Source organism: Haemaphysalis longicornis, unplaced genomic scaffold, assembly GCF_048455015.1.
Source record: "Haemaphysalis longicornis isolate Haplotype H1 unplaced genomic scaffold, Haemaphysalis longicornis Haplotype H1 scaffold_9, whole genome shotgun sequence".
Taxonomy (NCBI): domain Eukaryota; kingdom Metazoa; phylum Arthropoda; class Arachnida; order Ixodida; family Ixodidae; genus Haemaphysalis; species Haemaphysalis longicornis.
In genome coordinates, this window is record NW_027526460.1 from 160,667,436 (window position 1) to 160,687,563 (window position 20,128).

At 49.5% G+C, this 20,128-nt stretch overlaps 2 pseudogenes; one reads left to right on the plus strand and one right to left on the minus strand.

Moving 5' to 3' along the window:
- Positions 1 to 2,948: 2,948 nt before the first annotated feature.
- On the minus strand, positions 2,949 to 6,935 carry LOC144153526 (uncharacterized; annotated as a pseudogene).
- Positions 6,936 to 14,192: 7,257 nt separating this feature from the next.
- LOC144153527 (serine/threonine-protein phosphatase 4 catalytic subunit pseudogene) lies at positions 14,193 to 15,080 on the plus strand (annotated as a pseudogene).
- Positions 15,081 to 20,128: the final 5,048 nt, after the last annotated feature.

A 20,128-nucleotide genomic window follows, 5' to 3' on the forward strand; every position in this document is an offset into this window, starting at 1 on the left:
CACATAAAATGGGCGAGAGTGCAGAGAGGAGGACAGCATTTTCGAATTGATTTTTCTACTAAATAAATTCGCGTAAATGCCCTCAGAGTGGTCGAAACAGGGCATAGGGACTCCGGACTACAATTTGCGCTCGTAATCCCGCAATGTTTACAAATCACTGCAGTGTCCCTTTAAAGTCACCCGATAGGACGAGACGGCCCGGAACCACCAGGATGTCCCGAATAGAAGAGAAGTCGGCCCGCGCCAACGTATCATTGGGCGCATAGACGCACACAAAGAGTGTAAGCTCCCCTCCCACCAGGACGTCGACGGAACAAAAGCGCCCATCCTTCGCTAGCTCGCAGTCGATTACGGTTAATAATTCGTGTTTCCGGATTATAATTGCGGTTCCACTAGCTCAGGTTGGTGTGAGTGTGTAAAAACACCGAAACTGGTGACCGAAAAATCCCGCAAAATTTTGAGAGTCCTCTCGAGAGGTAATTTTGGTTTCCTGTTAAAAGGCCACGTCTATTTCTTTCTTTTTTCCATTACGGACGTCAACTATCCAATGTTTTTTTCTCTGGGGTTAGGTTTATCACATTTAAAGTGGCAAGCCTGACTGCGTTCTGTTGTCATGCCATGCTGTGAAAGGCGCTTACTGGTCAGGCCGTCAATTCCGTCCGCTGACCGAGCAGCGCCCGGTGGTCGTTGACCCGGTATCTCCCTTGCTTGATTTGTTGGTGGCTTCCTCCAGGCGGCAGTCCAAAATGTAGGCGCGTTGCACCTCGCCCTTTGGCTGGCAACAACAGCGGAGCCCAAAAGTGGTGCCCCTGCAACAGGTTTTTACAAGGAAGTGTCGGGGGCGGTGGCCATTTTAGAGGGACGCTTCTCGTGGGAATACCTCTGTTCAGTGAATCCGAGGAAGCTGTATTGGGACCTCGTAGAACAGACCTGCCCACCGCCCGTGCACCGCCTACCACCGCTCGGCCGGCCGAAAAGTGACGTCCTGCGGCGAGTACGGAAGCTCCCTATCCCGACCGGCTCGAAGGATTTTTTCTTCCGCTTCCACACGTGTGTACTGCCTACTAAGGCAAGACAGGAGGAGCGGGGTCTTTATATGCCGGGAGGGGCCAATTCTCTACTGTGCGGAAGGCGGGAAACGGCTGAGCATGTATTTATGGACTGTAACACTGCGCTCTATTTCTGGGATGAGATGCAGTGCTCCTTCAACAGGCGCTGGAAAATCACCCGGTCGAACTTGAAGTTCCTGGATGCGGCGTCGGAATGCCCGCTCCTCCGGGACTGTGTCCATGTAATAGGGCTCCACTCGCTATGGAGGGTAAGAGTCGATGCGGTCGAATGCACTGAACGCCCCCGACCGACTTGGCGGCATTTTGTGCGAGAGGTACAATGGGCAGTGACCGCCCTCAACGGAGCTGATTCCCACTCCGAGCTACGCGACTCACTGGCGCGGGGCACGCGAACTCTCATGGAGTTCAAGTCATCACAGCAGAGGAGATGGGAATCAATCCGAGGGCTAGTGCCGGAAACCATCGGAGCCCATTCCCAACCAAGAAATGGCTCTACTTAAAGCTCCATTTTCTTCCTTTTTTTTATCCTGTTCACTTCAAACCTTGTTCAATGACACACTAGCCCTGTAGACAATCTCTCTAGCTTAAACGTCACAAACGCTCCGCGGCTTTGTTGGCAATACCCCTCGACTGGCTAACACTTACTTGACAAAGCACGCTGACCATTTCCTCGGATGTCACGCAAAAGTTTGTTTTATGTTTAAAGGTGTACTGACACGAAATTTTCGTGTTGGGTTTTTTTTCGCTGCTATGCGTGCCTACCTGTCCACTAATCATAGAATGACAGATTAGACGGTCGAGCGCAGCGTAAACATTCATTTACGGCGTCGTTTATTCTTGTCAGTTTCAATAAAACGAACGCCGAGCGGCCGCAATGACAGAAGGTATCACGTGACGTCACCATTCTTGCCGCAACGCTGCCGCTCTGGAAGCGCGCGCGAGCGAGCGCACGCGGGCGCCAAGACGTCACCACCGGAAAATCTTTTCAGGCCTGCGCGTCACGTGACGTGACATCGACGACGTCATAGAGTTTCTCACTAAATGAGAAACTCTATGGACGACGTCACATCGCGACGGCCGCCCTTCGCTGGGTGGCTGTGCCTAGAGTTCCTGTATATAGCTCCCGCAGGGAGCTATGAGTTGCGCGACCGACCGCCATCTTTGTTATCCGGATTGCTGCGGGAAAGCCGCCCGTCGCGAGTGAAGGAGCCTCGTCGCCACGCTTCCGACAGCGGCCGACGCGCGGTGAGGGCGCTTCGGTCGGCGGCGCCTTACGGCGGCTAGAGTGAACTAGAATACCCAAGTATTCTAGTTCACTCTACGGCGGCTACGCTGGATTCCTGCGGTGCCGCCCGCGTCGGCGGCTGCGGCGCAGCCGTAGTGGGGGCTTCTCTGCGAGGCATGGATAACCGGAGTGTCGCAATCACGGCGGCGCGTGGAAAAGGGTCGCGCAACTCTTAGCTCCCTGCGGGAGCTATATACAGGAATTCTAGCTGTGCCAGCCGCGAGCGCTTGCCGCGCGCCCTTCACGCCTACTGACCCAGGCGAGGTTCCTCGACACCATGTCCGCACGATTTATCAAAATATCGATTGAATGTAGGTTTAACGTGCCGACGCAACGCAGGCGATGAGGCTCGCCGTAGTGGAGGGCTCCAGAATAATTTTGACCACCTGGGGATCTTTATCGTGCGCCGAAATCTAGTTCACACGGCGTTTTTGCTTTTCTCCTCCATCAAAAAAGCGGCGGCCGCGGCCGGGTATCGAAACCGCGACCTCGTGCTCAGCAGCACAACGCCTTAGCCACTGAGCCACCGCGGCGGGGATTTATCAAGGTATCAAGAAATAATAAATATCGTGAACGGAATAATGCACATTTAGTTATCGCAGCCAGACGCCGTCTGTATAAATATCACAGTACGCATTGTTCTCGGTCCAGATAGACGACAGCCAGCTCAAGATGTTGCACTTAATGCAGAAAATATGCCAAAAGTACAGAACAATACCTTGCCACATAAAACTAAGAAAACAAAACAAAACACATTGTAACGCCAAAAACATGCCCGAGCTTTGGAACATGACAAGCGCATTTTCATTTAAATTGTAGGTTAGCCATTCGTACCATTCGTTTATCATAGTAGCAGTAGCGCAACACAAGATATCACACTGCAGATTCAAACATTTGCCAAAAAAAATACAATCCATAAGAACACTGGTGGTTGAATTGTGGACCACAGCATGATAAATGACAGAAAGAAAAGTAATTGTTGTACTGCTACAGGTAGGTAATTGTAATTGTTGTACTGCTACAAAAATAAAAAAAAACACAAATCCCAGTGCACAACATGTCTGTACACGGAGTGCACAAGAAAAGTGTACACAGCTCAGGTACCAAAACGGACCGTCCAACTGCTACAGTAGGCACCGAGGCAGTTCAACGAGTAAAAAAAAAAAGAGTACAGCACTTTTAAATATCAACATGTAAAAAGAGATTAAAAAACTGTGTGCTGCTATTGAAACGTACAAAACTGGAAACAAGGCTCATTTTACATTAGGCAGAAGTATGCCAAGGAAATCAAGTCGTCACTGTGCAATCAAATACCCCCAGCGCAATTTCACAAGAATAAATGTGGAGAGAAAAACGTCTGGAAAATTACTTTCCAAGAAAAATTCGGGCTTTTCTATTTTTTGCCTTCTGATCTTTTTCAATGCGTAAAAGATGGTTCCTTTGCTTGCACAAGTTGTTGAGCCTTATAATTGCTGCAAAGTTTGCAACCAATGTGATGAGGAGCTCGTAGGTGTGCCCGTTTTCACACGTATCTATGTCCTCAAGCCTTGGCAAAGAGTCCAGTGTAAGTTGCTGAGTGAAATTCCTTTGGTTCGGCCCATCGAGAAACTGGTTGGAGGTACTTTTTGTCATGAGCTTTCTAACTACAACCTCCGTGTACATAACTACTACGATTACAAGAGCAGAGGCAAATTTGAGGCCACCACGATCCAGTTGTGCGATTAAAGAATGGGTGTCCTCTCCTGTTTCGGCCGTATTTCCGGTAACGACCAACTGCCTCTGGCAGCTTTCACACTTGAGAACTTTCATTGCAGCGTCTGCACAATACCCACCAACATAGCCAATTACCGGAATTTGTGCTCTGAGCTCATCAAGATCAGCATCGCTAACATGAACACTAAAAGAGGTGCCCGCATCCCTGACTCTGTCCGTCCCTTCGATGCCTCTGAGATCGTTGCTCATCCTCGGAAGGGCATTTTGAAGGCGAATCCTTCCCTCTGTTTCGCAAAGCTGGCGAACAGATATGTGATACTGCCCACCAGCCATCTGCCTGTACTGTCCAAAACGACTCTCGAGGGGATCCATCTGGACTTTCCCTAGCAGGCTGTACTTAAAGTGAAGCTCACTAATGCAGTACTTCACCAATGCCAAAAGGGATTGAACAGAGAGCCTCAGGGCACTCAATGTCTCCTGGGTAAGTACTCCGTTGTCGTGCCTATAAAACTCCCACACATCGATCCATGTGATAAAAGCGCTTATAAAGCTTGCCTTTGGGTCATCTGTGTGGTTTGGCATGGGCTCTTCGTAAACATTACGGTGATGGAAGCCCTTACTAGGTGTCTTTACATTGAGAATGCTCCACCAACGAAGAATTATTTCGATGAGCTCAGTGGTTGCTGTCGCATGTTGAAAATCGGTATGACCCTTGCGAGCGGCCAGGGCTTCGGCTACGTGTGGATTAAAAACCTGCAGCACGAGTTTCACGTCCTGTCGTTCAAAGCTGCTTGGATTTAGAGCTTTTGACGTCAAGCCATAACCAAACTTTAGAAGCAGGGGTGACTCTTTATGCAAATCTCTCAAATGCTTAAACGAGGTAGTCATTTTGCATTCGGGATGAACGTCTTTGTTCGAAAGCTCGAAGCGTGGGTAGAAAAAGCAGGTTCCAGCATTTTTTTGGTTGAGCCAGTTATTTCGTATGCATTTAAATAGATGTACAGCATCCACCACGTAAAATAAAGGCCGATCTGGGTATGCCGGATGCGGGTAAACAGGGCTAAGCTTTGGTTCTGGCAGAAACATCTTCATTGCCTTCCTGTTCAGCGAGTTATTGTCACAGACAACGGCTGCGACCCTGTATCCAATTTATTCTAAGCCCAAGATCACCTTCTTCAGCATGGCATGAAGATCTTCACCCTGTAAGGTTTTTACTGGAAGAATGTGCGCCACCTCTTTGAATGCGCTCCGCAAACTTCGTATCATAAATGCGTGCGCCGATGTGGCCGCTTCATTGGAGTTACCTGCTGCACCACATATGTTCCCACCTTTGTAATCTAAGCAAGGCTTGATATGAATCTCCTTAAGCATCAGCGTCACAGTGTGTTCATGTGGCTGCAGATGTTTGAATTTCTGAGACACAAAGTGGCGTCAGAAGAATCAACTTGTGGGCACATTTGAATAGATGAGCACACATTTCTAATAGGGCTTGGATAGTGCAAAGTTAGTGTACCTGTGCTTCTCATGAACTTGTAGGCATGCGGTGATATTGTGCGCAAGATGCATGTAAACACCATCATCTGTGCGCTATACTGAATGCGCTCTCACAAAGCAGTACTAGCTGCTCCTTCATAAAATTAACCGTCTCTTTCTTGCCTTCATCAGTGCTGCTTTCCAAGTTGTCCAGAAGGGAATGTATTCCTTGCGCCAGGTGGCGACAAGTGCAGCGCTCCTCAGACAGCATGCACAGGTTGTTCAAAATTTCCAACAAGGAACTTACTTTTTGAACTGAGTCCGGTACAACAGCGCTACCAAGGTTCTTGATTGGTGAGCCTTGATAGCAGGCAAAGACTTTAAGGTTTGCAAACACTGTCAATGACGCATTCATCCAAGGTTCATGATAGTCGATAACGTTCAAAAACATCGAGCACTCTTCTTTATGAATCACAGTCCACTTCGGAGACACTGACACCACTTGCAGGCGAGCCCTTAGGTCTTCGAGGGACGAAAACCGGTCTCTTTCCTGCTCCGCTTCATATGACGCCAGCGACTCTTCCACGGCACGGGCGAGTTGGGAGGCTCTTGTCGGCTCCTCTTAGCGTAAGGGGTTTCTCTCGTGCCCTGTTCTCGTACCGATAGGTAGAATGGACAGCCGGGAAATACCGTTGGGACAGATCCAGGACGCAACCGCGGTACTGGGAGTGCAACTTCAGTAACTCTCCCTGTCCTTGGATCCGTGTACGATGTCGTCCTTTCGATGCATGAAGCGTCGAAATGATCCGCGCACACCTGCACAAACATTTCATGAATGTCTGAGACGCCACCTCTCAACAAAAAAAACCGCTCCCGTTCGCATGACCGTGTTTACAGTCCGTGTAACTAAAACAAAGTCTACCTACGTTTCGGAAGCATCTAAATAAAAGCGCTGCGCTAAGCGGTACAATAAACATGAAAGAAAACACGGGAGCGTGGCGTCGCCGCGCTCCACAAAGCACTGCCACCGAGAGCTTTCAAGAATGGACGACACCACGGCAGTTTGTGAACAAAGCGCATCTGACCATCCTTGCTGCGACCGTGCCTTTCTGGGCGATTCTCATCGACTGTTGGCGTCAGCGCTTCGCGAGGCCCGGAGGCCACACGCTCAAGTATTTCCCATCATAGGTGATTTCTACCTGAACAAGCAACGACAAGCTAAGAACAGGAGAATCACAAATCCTTACCTTAGGGCACGAAGTCGGCACAAAGTCCTTCCTAGGAATGGCGCATAGCCATTGTTTGAGGGCGTCGGCGTCCTTAGGGAAGGAAAACACTGGTATCTTCTTCCTTGTTTTGTAGTTGCCAGTGCATCCCGGCACACAACACGGCATTGTCGCATCACTTCAGCATCACGCACGGAAACGAAATTGCCACAAAACAAAAACGGAAAGCAACTAACGTGAAACACCGTCACCGTCAACACCGCGCCGCCGTACTGACCCGCGCTGCGCTCGCTGCCGCTGCGGCTTCTCCGAGAGTCGGTCGGGCGGAACTGACGTCAGATTGTTGGGCACAGGCCTGAAAAGACTTCCGGGGGTGACGGCCCAGACCGGCCGAGGTCTTCGCCGTCCCCACAGACTCGGGCAGCATGACGTCAGTCCCAAAACCATGACGCGTACACACGCCCGAGCAGCGCGCGCCAATAGCCAGCGCGTCAGCTTCGTCACGGGAGCCCCGACGTCGGCAGTTTGGGGTAAGTAGCAGATGATGTCATGTCGGTCCACTCTGGGCTTTCTCGTGCGGCCGAAGATTAAAAGGGATTTTAAATATGTTTCGCGGAACGGTTGCTGTTGAAACTTGCTGCGAGATATCTTCTGATAAAAAGGAAGCGTTTTACATAGTTATCTCAGATTTGAAATTTCGTGTCAGTGCTCCTTTAAGCGAAACATAATGTTTTGTTGCATGTCATCCAAAAGATTGTTTTACTTTTATGCGAAACACCATGTTCTGTTGTACTCGGGAACCACTGTAGTGACTCCATACGGCACTTTTTGTATATTTGTAAATAAAGTTACTGTTACAAAAAAGGCAGCCACTGTTTGCTTGAATTTTCGGCGTTTCTACCTTTCGCGGCGGGTGCTTAAATTTGCGGTATTCTTTCTCTGGCACGCATCTTTAAACGCTCACAACGGCCGCCTTTGCGCAGTGTCCCAATCCAAATTTACTTTAACCCCATCTTCTATAAAACATCTCTCCCACCCCTCCAACTGCCCAATTGTCTGATTCCCTCCACCCCATACCCCTGGTGTGGAAATAGCCCTACAGCCAACACCCTTCCCTTCCCCTTCGCCGGATCAACTGACTGGCTACAGTCCTGAAGGTCATGATATACTCATCTCACCGGCCTGACAGCGGCAAAAACTCACATATTTAAATCAGAAGAAACCCCGCTTTTTTTTGTCGTCTTCAAAACATGCTGCTCTCACTCACTCACCCTCCTTTCTGCTTTGCTCTTCTACGTTTTTCCTCCTCCGCTTCCACTATTGATAACACAGGCAAGTAGTTATTGACGTTTCCCTGAGAATGCCCTAACGCGCCTGGCCCCAACGTCGAAAAACTTTGCCGGGCATTCGGCGGAGGACAGCGTTACGCCCGCGCGTTCACCCGAAAAACAGAAACGTCACCGACCACCGAGACGTCCCAGGCAACCACGGCTGCGCAAGGGGGCCGTCCAAACAGTCATTCACCATGCGAAGCTCTGGAAGTAAGAATAAAAGATGAAACTCAAGGCTTGACGTGATGTTGGTTTAGATACGAACTGGCCTAGACATTCATGGGCAATACACCGTTTGGTACGTCCTATGTGTAAGCATTGTTGCGAAGTTGCCATTCCACCGCTGGCAACCCGTTGTTGCATACGGGAAGGCGACCCAACACCGGGCTCCGTCGCTTCCGTCATGCTAGCCTGGTAGTAAGCGGCCAGAAAATGTTGCTGCCTTGGTGACGACGACTAGAAGCCGAAGGCAAACTTAACTGCTTTACTGGATGGCGAGAGATGAGCTGGAGAAATACAGGAACAATGCCCTTACGGGCGAGGTTACAGTACAGGACCCGATCCGAGTGACAGCACTGGTTCGCTTCTCCAAAACGAACTTCTGGGGTTGGGGCCCCCCGTATTTATACCCAAGGCGCTAACGGTCGAACTCGTTTTCTCTCTTCTTTTTGCACACGGCATGAACATGGTACACGCACACTCCTTCCAGAGTTCGTGAGGGGTCGGTAGTAGCCGCGCACGCTGAATAGGAGAGACGGGAAAGAAGAGTTCTCGGGAGAGTCGCCCGCGTCATTCGGGCGTGTCTCAGCTTGACGCGTCTGCCGCAGCCGAAGTTTGAAGTACGCCTACAGTGAGACGCTCTTGCGCCGGCATATCGCTGCATGTTGTGGTCTTCTGGCTGTTGCTGCAAGCTTAAGTCACCGACAAGGAGGCGCCCATGCGAAAGGGGCACGCAGAGGTAGGCTCTGCCACAGAGCACAAGAGTGCTGCACGAAGCTCGCAGCACAGCGATGCGCTGAATCGTAACAATATGTACCTTTGCCGTTCTCAGACATCCATTATTTACATCTACAAAGCAATGCTCTGTATTACTGGCATTCCAGCTTCCAGTAGAAGAGTGTTCCAGAAACAAAGCATTATTATTCCTCTGCCCCGTGGACTTCGTAGAACGTCATTGAATATGTTCACATAACACAGCTCTTTTTATAGTAGCCCAAGTGTCGCGACCGCGTGATCGTTATCGGCGCTTCGGTACTGTTGGGAATGACCTTCCCAGCCCTGCCGCCAAGGTTGTGACTCGCATCCAGCTCGTCACCGATGTTGCGAATCAGCCATCGAGACGCTGTCCCCGCTGTTGGGACTGGGCCCGCTCACCGCAGCCACCACCGTTGCGACTGGCCATCCGAGCGCAGCCACCGGTGTAGCGGCGTTGCCTTGCTCCGTCCGCTATCGACACGGCGCAGAGCAGAGTGATGAAGTTCTCGAGCCGACGAAAAGTTGAACCAACATTTATATACAGTATGTACAAGGGTAGGCAAACATTACATGACTCGCACAAAGGCGACAGCACCTCTCCACTCGGTGCTTGCGAAAAGTGCCGCCGGAGAATGCCGACGATACGTGATCCGGGCGGGTTTTTATTCCCCCGGAAGGTCGTTGGAGCCCCGAGAAGTTTGACTCGCTCCAATCAAGGCTCTCGCTGGCTGAAGTTTGAAATCCGACGAATGGTACCGAATCGGTGAGTCAGCCGAGCTGCCCCGATGGAGAAAGGGAGGGCATGGCCATGCCGTCTCCGTGACCTCGCCTCCAGGCGAGTAGCGACAGCCCGTTGCGGGTCGTTCACCCGATGCAGGATCTGGCCGAGACGCCGCGACGCATAAAGAGAGGCGACTGTGCGGCGCTGCATGTTTCAACGGGTTTCAGCCTGTCCGCTGCGGGCAGTTCGGTCTGGTTTGTACGAGGCGTGAATCGGTCCCGCTGTCGGCGCGTCGCCCCGTGCAACGCATTTGGGCCGGGCGCTCTGGCACAACAGTACCAGTGAGGCCACTGTTCGATTCCCGGTACTTTCAGGCCAGTTCAATTTTCAATACTGCCGCTTTAAGGTTCGACGCGCGTACGCATGCACGAGAACATGCAGATTCCTAAGTATTGATAAAGGAATTTATTGTCCAGTAAAATTCGAGGAGTGGCATCGGCCAATGAAGACAACCTTCTTGAATGTGCAAAGGGACTGCCTATATAGCAAAATAACTGTACTTGGCGACATGGGTCCATTGTCTTCCTCTCCTTTTTCTGCTCCCCTTTCCCTGGGTGGTAAGCACCAAAAGGGTGAACTGAGGAAGGCTTGAAAGGACGCTCCACGAGCAGAACATATCTTAATGAGCGCGTTATCCTTATTCACAAAAAAATAATAAAAAGAATATTTATTCCGCGCAGGAAATGGGTTGCGGAACGGATCCTGGCTTTTATTTTTGTATCCCGGTTTTTTTTTCTTCACTGGCGCATGCCGATTGGCGCATGGAGCGTGCAGCGGGTACCTCGAGCGTCCCGTGCACTCTCGTAGCTGGCTGGCACCGCTCCCAGGTCCTACCGCTCCTGCTGCCACCGTCGCCTGCCTGAGCAGCGGCCTTCCCTCCCGAAACAGCGCCTTCGGCTGGGATCCTACGCCGAGTGACAGGTGAGCGAGAGACCCCGTCCAGAGCGAACACTCAGCTGCCGCGAAAGGCGCAGCCGCGTTTCAGCAACTATAGCTCCTTAGCCTCGGAGGTGGTACACAGGGGTCGGTTGCGCCACTGCCTCTTTCTGGTCACTGAGGGCGAACTGCTTTGTTAGCGCATGGAAGATAATTTTGACCCGGTTAAGCCCGTTCTACACGGTACGAATTTGCCTGCGAATTCGCCGCTGCGGCTCCACTCGTGCGGCAAAACGATCCATTTTCGTTGCTGGGGCGAATTGCCAACTGTTCGGAACTACTAACGTTCCGGGGTGAGCGCCGCTTGGCATTTGACAATTTGCCGTAGCAACGAAAGCAGTCGTGGCGCCGCAGCGGCGAATTCGCTGGTAAGTTTCCTTCACATAGAACGGGCTTTTGGATCAGCACTTGGAGTTTAGGTAGAATCGTCGAGGCCGTTTTCCTCAGAGCATGTCGACAGCTTGGTGCCTTGCACTGAATAGCGTTGAGTTCAGTTTCTTCAGTTTCTTGGCTTTTCTTTCGTGGTGCCAACTTGAAGCTCTGAGTTTCTGTGCCGAAGGTTCGCGTTTAAATACTGAAAGTTCTTGTTCTAAGGTGAGTGCACGTGTCCAGAAAGTATTCATGTCACCTTGAGCGCGGCCGAGCTCAAAGTGACACTAAAAACTGAATACGTGTTAGTTGTAACTGAAACATCATACTTTACGTAACTCTGCCTGCTATACTTCGATGACCTACGATATGTTGTTTCCTGAGTAGAAAGTAATCTAGGTTTTTATTCATCTCTCCCTCATTTCACAATTGTTGTTTGGGACTTTAAACGACATGTTGCAGACAGCCGGCTCGGCCGCGCACAAGGTGACATGAATAGTTTCTGGACAGATACACTCACGTTAGAATAAGAACTTTCGGTATTTAAACACGCGCTTTCGGCACTCAAACTCAAAGCTTTAATTTGGAATCGCGAAAGAAACTCCAAGAAACTGAATAAACTGATTTCAACGCTATTCCGTGCAAGGCACTAAACTGTCGATATGCGCTGAGCTATTATCTACTCATTCGATCACCGCAGTCTTCCTAAGAGCTGTTCTGATTGGCATTTCCTTCTGTCGGAAATTTTGAAAGCCAATGCGAAACGGCCTTTTTGACGCTATCTTAGCATGGCGGCGCTGCGAACCAGACGATCACCAAGCTCTGGCCCAGCCGCGTGATAACTTTTTCAACGGGTCCTTTGATAGCCTCTCAGAGCGGGGGCGATACTGACATAAAATATGCATGCTGTTTTTTGCATCCGTGCAGAATTTGTCATTAAAGCTATTCGAATTTATCATGAGCACTCAGTCCCAGGCTGTTGTCGTGCTTATAGGATGGCAGTGGGAACGAAAGTATATCTGTAGGTCGACTGCCTCGCACCATGCACCTGGCTTCGCATTCTGGTCATTCCGTGTATCCGTAACGCTGTTTTTATTTTATTTATTTATTATTTATAAACAAATTTTAATAACGTGTTTTATTTCCTTCATAGGAATACATTTACGTAATTGTAATTGGACGAGCAATACAAGCACATTGTCGACAAAATTTTTCCGGTGCTCTGTTCATTTGCGCGTCGCTCTGTCAATGAAGCGAGCGATAGAAGATCAGAGAAAATTTGGGGTAAACCTCCCGTCGTAACGTGGCGTTGTATATGATTAATCCACCTCACTTGCTTCGCTGTGCCCTCAGGGCCATTAGCGGTTGCGGGAATAATTATGTAGGCGCCGTACCAATCAATACCGATGTGTATCAATCAGTACCTAAAACGCAGTGTTCAGTCGTAATATACAAAAACGAACCACACTATTATCATGTGCGTTTGCCAGATTGTAATATTTTGTTTTATACAGTTTCTTGTAGTTGATCAGAACATTCCTTTACAGTGGCTCCTGGCTTAGGAACTTGTATGTTTGTGTGAAACTCCACCTGTCCACGAGCGAAAATTTATAGCAAGGGCCACATGAATTTTCAGGCAAGCAGCTCCAACAAGGCCATTTTGCGTAGCGCGTATCATTTTTCCACGAAAACACACGGTTTTTTCCTCGCGGAGGGAGCATTAACGACGCGAAATTATACGGTTTCGGCTCTGCTTTAGAATGGGAGCCCGTTCCCTCGAGCTGGCCTAACAAATACTAATAAAGGGGGAAAGGGGGGGTAACGACATGATATATGATGAAAACTATAGGTACCCTCCTGATATCTTCTTCAGCCCTTTCTCGCGTACAGCAGCTTCAGGAAACTCGTGAAAATACTGGCCGTGCAGCCAATCGTATTGCCCAGTGGTACGGAAGCTAAAATAAAGTACTTCGTATGGTAATGTGCTCACTCTAACTACAGTAGAAAGAAAGCCCATTTATATCCCCAGTCGAGCCCAAAACAGGCTTACATGTATTCCACGAAGAATTGACATTTTGCAAGCGCAATGACTTGTGGAACAGAATGAAATAACTATGGCAGTTCAAGCAGATGAGCATAGCTTGCCGACGAATAGCATACGAAAAAAGCCGTAGAGCTAGCTTGTATGGCCTTTTTGGTTCCCTCCAACACGACCGCATGTGTCATGTGTACGCTGCATTTCACCCCACCTTGTGTGCTTCCAGAAGGGGTGCACGGGGATCGCCGAGTATAAGGTTGGCGTTATCCACAAAGCCAGTAAAGGAATCGAATTTCGGGTGTTTAATGCGTCGAAGCTACACCTAGGCTCTAAAGAGCGCCGTAGTGATTGGCTACGGAATAATTCGAACCGTCTGGTAATCTTTAATGTGCTAGGGCGTTGTGCCGCTGAGCCCAAGGACGCAGGTTCGATTCCCGGCCGTGGCGGCCACTTTTCTGATGGAGGCTAAAAGCGAAAACTCCCGTGTGTTCGAGATTTCGGAGCTCGTTGAAGATCCCTAGGTGGTCTATATTAACCCTGAGCCCTCCACTACGGCGCGCCTCATCGTCTGTGCAGCGTCGGCGCGTTAAACTCCTATAATAAATTAAAGTTTAGCGTGCGTCGAAATATGGACAGACGGGTCTTCTCAGCTTTAGCCTTCGGCAAATAAACGCCCGCCGCCACCGGGATGGAACCAGCGTCTGTGGGCTAAGCAGCACAACTCCTTAGTCACTCAGCCACCGCACCCAGTCGACCCTTCGGCATATAGCTTTACTTTTCATCCCGAGCTGCTTTCCTAAGCTATTTTTGGTCCAAAATTCAACTATCGTAAATTTTCCAGCCTAGCTATGGCATGTTTTGAGCATAGTCTAGTTCGTGCCGAAGCTGCTTGTCATGTCTTCAAGGCAAGCATGGTCCCTTCCCGTGACTGACTCACATTTCTCACAACTCATTTAGTTTGGTGGTCTCTGTTCCACCCGCATGCAGGCTTTCCAATGGATGGCGGCATGGCTTTCCACGGTGACTTGGATCGCCAGATCGAGCGGCTTCGAAGGTGCGAACTCATCGAGGAGGATAAGGTTAAATCGCTTTGCACCAAGGCGCGCGAGCTCCTTATACTAGACAGAAATCTTGAGACAGTGGTATCTCCCGTTACTATCTGTGGAGATATCCATGGACAGTTTTCGGACCTCTTAGAACTCTTCAAGCTTGGCGGAAACGTGCCGGAGACAAACTACCTCTTCCTCGGAGACTACGTTGACCGGGGAAAAAACAGCGTAGAGACATTCCTCCTACTGCTGGCCCTAAAAGTGCGCTACCCTAGCCGCATAACACTGCTGAGAGGCAATCACGAAAGCCGGCACATCACTCAAGTGTTCGGGTTTTATGACGAGTGCTACCGCAAATACGGCACTCTAGCCGTTTGGCGCTATTGCACGGACGTCTTCGACTTTCTGCCCATCTGCGCTCTGGTCGACGGGAGGGTATTTTGTACTCACGGCGGCCTGTCACCATCCATCAACACCCTGGATCAGATACGCACCATTCCGCGCTTACGGGAAGTGCCCTCCATCGGCCCCATGTGCGACCTTCTCTGGTCAGACCCTGAAGAGATAGAAGGCTGGAAACCGAACACGAGAGGGGCCGGCTACGTCTTCGGCTGCGACGTCGTGTTTAAGTTCAATTTCACCAACAGCATCGGCTTCGTTTGCCGTGCCCACCAGTTAGCCATGGCGGGGTTCCACTGGCACTTCCAGAAGAGCCTAGTCACTGTCTTCTCCGCCCCAAACTACTGCTCTACTAGCGGAAATAGCGGCGCCATCTTGCAGCTGGACGGGAACGCACAGCCAGGGTTCACCACCTTCCATGCGGCATCCAATTAGGATCAAATAAACCAGGAAGCACCTGCTTTGCTACTTCCTCTGGCGCCGGAATATGAAAAAAATACCCTTTAGGGGACGGCAGAGGTTACCCTTAATAAATACGCGTCAATTAGGCAGAGCTTACGTCCTGTCGCGGCAACAAGCCGAGTATCAGTGCTATCTTTGTACAACCTACATTGACGCTTACAATGGTCCCTCAATACGGATGCCTTCATTGTCTTTTTGCTCTTTGGTAACCTTGTAGATAGTGGACTAACAGCGAAAGTTCACACTTGCCTTCACGACGAGACTAAGATGCAGTCACAGTGTTTCAATTGAGTTTTCCTCTTTGGAGACCAACTTTCGAGTTGCGTGCATTAGGAACAGGCACACTAAATGAAACAACCACCTCCATATCCATGCTAGATTTTAGAAGTTGTGAAATCTTTAGAACCTGCTCGCTGAACTAAAATAGTAACAGCAATGGCAGATATGGTACGCATTACTCCCTTTCACGGTTTTTCTCACCTTATGTCAGTTCCGAACCGTTAATCAGCAGTGCGTGAGGAACAAGTAGATGTGAGAGAGTTGCTGCGGAAAGTAGTCTCATCGCCAGATAAAATACCCACGCAGTGTCTAGGGTGCCGTCCAACGGCACTCTAGCTGATCGCTGCAGCCATGGCTAGAGTGCCGTCCGACGGAATTCGAATATTTAAGACTAAGCTAGCACCGGCCAAGGAGTCTGTCGTTGTAGTGTAGAATGCAAGTCGCTGGGAACATTCAAGGATGATATTCCAACACTGAAGGCGCAGTTAGAGGACTTAGATAAACAGGAGCGGTTCCTGCTTGGAGAAGCACCAACTAAAAGGGAACTCAGCTTTGAGAAAACATATACACATAAAAACACAATAGTGAAAATCGAACAAGATGGCGCACTGTGTAACTACAAGGCAAGCATTGAACGTAGCTTCTGTGACTACTATGAGAAGTTGTTTGCTCGTCAGTCTATTGATGCAGTACAGTTTAAAAACAAGTTTATCTGTTTGTTGCCATGCCTGAGCAAAGAAAAAACAGCACTACTAGAAAGGGAAATTATAGTCGATGAAGTAAGGAGGGCTATTGAATAGAGCTGAACTTAGGGAAGACGCCGGGTACGGATGGACTGAGCGCAGCTTTTTATAAAAAGTTTAAGGATGACATTAGCCCTGCTCAACACTCTTCGTCAATTCCTGGGTATGCGGACCCGCATGCAGGCGGGCTGCTGCGTCAATTTAAAGCCGCTTATAAAGCGGCGGTTCAGGCGGCCTCGAGCGCAAGCGGCCCGCCAAACACGCAGCCCGGGGTTTAGGCGGCCCTCTTGAGGGCCGCTTAACCAGAGGGCTACCTAAAACCCGGGCCGTGTGTTCGGTGGGCCGCTGGCCGCGTTTTTCCTACGTGGCCCGTCATGCTAATTATTCACGCTTACGAAGCGGCTCCCAAATCATATGACCCGTCAAATAAGCGGCCTTGTTGCTTTTCACCAAAACAGAAAAAAAGAAGAAAAAAGAAGAAAAAGAAAACACTCTGCCAGAATGATTTTATCCGTTTTTTTCGTTGGCACTGCCAGGCCAACGCCAGCACCCCGTGAAGAATGCTCTCACACGTTACATCATGCAAGACATACAAACTACACATAAGCTCATACACGCAACCCTACGGAAAATCGAACCTGGGTCTACTACAAGACATCAAGAGGTGGATATCAAACCCACAGCGCCACGACCCACGGGCTGTTAGGCAGTGCAAACATGGGCTAATAAGTATTCTGCATGCTGTTGCGCGTCAAGCAGGAGTCTTAAATAACACATTAGCCAGCGACTGACTTTCTTTAGACCACCGTTTTTTAATCGTTCTGCTAAAGAGGCATAATACTACGGTTTGCGGGAATTTAAGTACATTGCTATGAGCGGAAACCTTTTGTCATGCTGTGTGCCTGTTCCAACAGTATGATTCGCCATGCGGGGATCTATTCCATCGATGCAAACGGAATTGATAACAGTTATTCTGCCTTGTTACCAAAAGTATTCTTGGACGTTGGCGGAAAGTGCCCCTATGACAGTGCTTGCAAATAACTAGCACGTAAGGCGCACTGTCGGGCTGAAAATAAAAGCTGTCTCGTCACGAGTGGCAAGTATACCAAGCACGAAATGGTGTACTGAATTTTAAATGCAGATCATTTCAGTAACTCACGATGTCACCCGCGTTGGCGTCCATAGTCCGCGTCCGCACCGCTCCCCCTACACTATATAAATACTTGCCGGCGCCAGGTTTCGATCCTACGACTCTGCGGGCGGAACGCAAGGTGCACGGTACTCTACCAGCTGAGCCACAAAGCCGACACAGAACGGAAGGTTACGAACGTGCCTTATATCTTTGACTCATTCAACCGTCGGCCAGAGGTGCGCCCTCTCCCCCGCGTCCTCCTCGCCTTCTCTCCGCTCGCAACGCCCTCTCTCGCCGCGTTCGGTTCGGGCGCACAACAGGTGGGGACGTGCGCAACACCCTCTCTCGCCGCGTTAGGTTCGCGCGCAAGAACAGGTGGGGCGCTCGCATCGCGCTCTCTCGCTGCGGTCGGTTCGCGCTTAAACCACATATGTCGTTCGCGCGCGCTGCGGTCGCTAACATCTGTGGCGTGATCGTGACGTCAGCATCACGCGTTCGCGTGGTGGCGATTTTGGCGCTATAACACTCTCTCGCGAGGGGCATTGGATTGGATGCGATTGGATCGGCTTGGATTTGGATTGAATTGGATTAAAGTGGATTCTGTTGAATTGTGTTGCGTCATAGCCGCGCCACGTTGCGTCATAGCCGCGCCACGTTGCGTCATAGCCGCGGCAGGGGGTTCACGGCACGTTTCACCATCGACTTCATCGACAATGTCTACGCTGGAAGACAACAATTACAACAACAACAACCAATACGTAATCCATACGACTTGCAGGCGCGCCCCCCCGCAGAAATGCTCTGCATTTGATCGTGCCCCTCGGGAGGGGGATGTTTTAAATGCAGAGCATTTCAGTAACTCACGATGTCACCCGCGTTGGCGTCCGTAGTCCGCATCGCTCCCCGTCGGTCTGGCATTGGATTGGATTCAATTGGATTGGATTGTATTGGCTTATATTGGTTTGGATTTGGATTGGATTAAAGTGGATTGTGTTGGATTGTGTTGCGTCATAGCCGCGCCACGTTGCGTCATAGCCGCTCCACGTTGCGTCATAGCCGCGGCAGGGGGTTCACGGCACGTTTCACGTTTCACCATCGACTTCACCGACAATGTCTACGCGGGAAGAGAAGGCGGCGCGGCGGCGTGCTGCGGATGCTAAGCGCAAGCGCCGCAAGCGAGCCGCTGACGCCGAACTTCGCCAGCGAGAAGCCGCAGCCATTCGGGAACGTCGGGCGGCGATGCGGGAGGGAAAACAAGCACAAAAACAACAGAACTCCTGCTGGCGCAGTTTCAGGCAGGGGGCGCGCGAGCACTGCGAAGGCGGGAAATTTGAAATGCGTCGGGTGGTAGCAGTGGTAGCAGTGAGCGGATAACGGCGCTACAGCCCATTATGGCGAATCAGTGCTCTGCATTTCCAACAGTTTTCACGTAGAGTGGAACGGCTGTAACTTTTTTTCTGCTCGTCGTAGCTCTTCTGATGGTGCGGTTACATGCCTTGACCTTTATTTTTGTAATAGGGGGCCGGTAGTAAACTACGCATCTGTTAATGTACTGAACCAATATTAAATCACTCACTCTATATAATATTGTGTCGCGACGCCTGCAGAATTGCTGCGTTGACGGAGCTCCAGCGACCAGGTAAAGAGCCGTCGGACGGCCCTCTAGATACTGCATTCTTTTTTTTTTTATGGATCACGAGCACACAAAGAATATCTTAGCGTTTTCTCGCGCAGACCGGATAGGCGCTCGGCCGTGTAACTTGTAACGCCCTGCATTTACAGAAAAATGCAGGTTTCGCGGAAGTTCCTTTTTTAATCATTATAATATCGTACATAGAGATCGTTGGTCAAAAGAAATTTAGAGAAACTAAAAATTAAGAGAAATATAAAAAACAAATGACGGAAAATGGCGAACCGTATAACGCCCTGCATTTCCACAATAATGCAGATTTTGCGGAAATTCCACTTGTAATCGCTTTCATAGCGTAGATGGAGATAAATGGTCCAACAGAAGTTTGAAAAACAGAAAAACAAGAAAAATATAACAAATACGGAAAATGGTGATCCGTGTAACGTCCTTCATCTACAAAAAATGCAGATTTGGCGCAAGTAACACCTGTGATCGTTATGATAGGGTAAATTGAGATAATTGGAAGGGCATGACTTGGAAAAACCAAGAAAATTGGCTCTAAAAGACTCTCACTCAAGAGAAGTGGCATAAGAATGCTGCGCATGAGTAGACAATCCTCTGAATTTCTGCAATTTTTTTAAGGAGCCTCACTTCATTCGCGCTTCAGTTATTAACGAGTTATATTATTGTACGCGGAAGCGCAAGGTCGTGGTTCAGCATTTGCAACCTTTTCAAGGTCGTTCACCAAAACCATAGCACTTGGGCATGAACGCACCCTTTTGCATCTGAAGTTTAGACCGTATAAAACAATGCCAACAATAAATGAGTTGCAATGGCTGTAATTGCACTAACACATTTGTAATTTGTGCACTTCTGGAACATTTTCATGACCTCAGTTTTTATGAAAGGAGGTTTTACCTTTATAATCTCAGTGTTTTGCCACCTGATTCACCAGGCCTCAATGACCATACCACGAAATAAAAAAAAACTCCCTATATTCATAATGCCATGTTGCAAACAAAGCCGTAAAGCAAGTATCTATACCTTAAACCTATCCGGATCTTGATGTGATAGTCTACTCACACAAGCTTGGGACACGAACATACAACTGAGTTGGGTATGTAAATGTTAAGCATTTTGTCATTCTCGAATTCATGAGCATGCACAAGTGTGAGATGGAAATTAGATAAAGGACACCATGTCGAAGGAACGATGTTTTCTTTTTATTTGATATCAA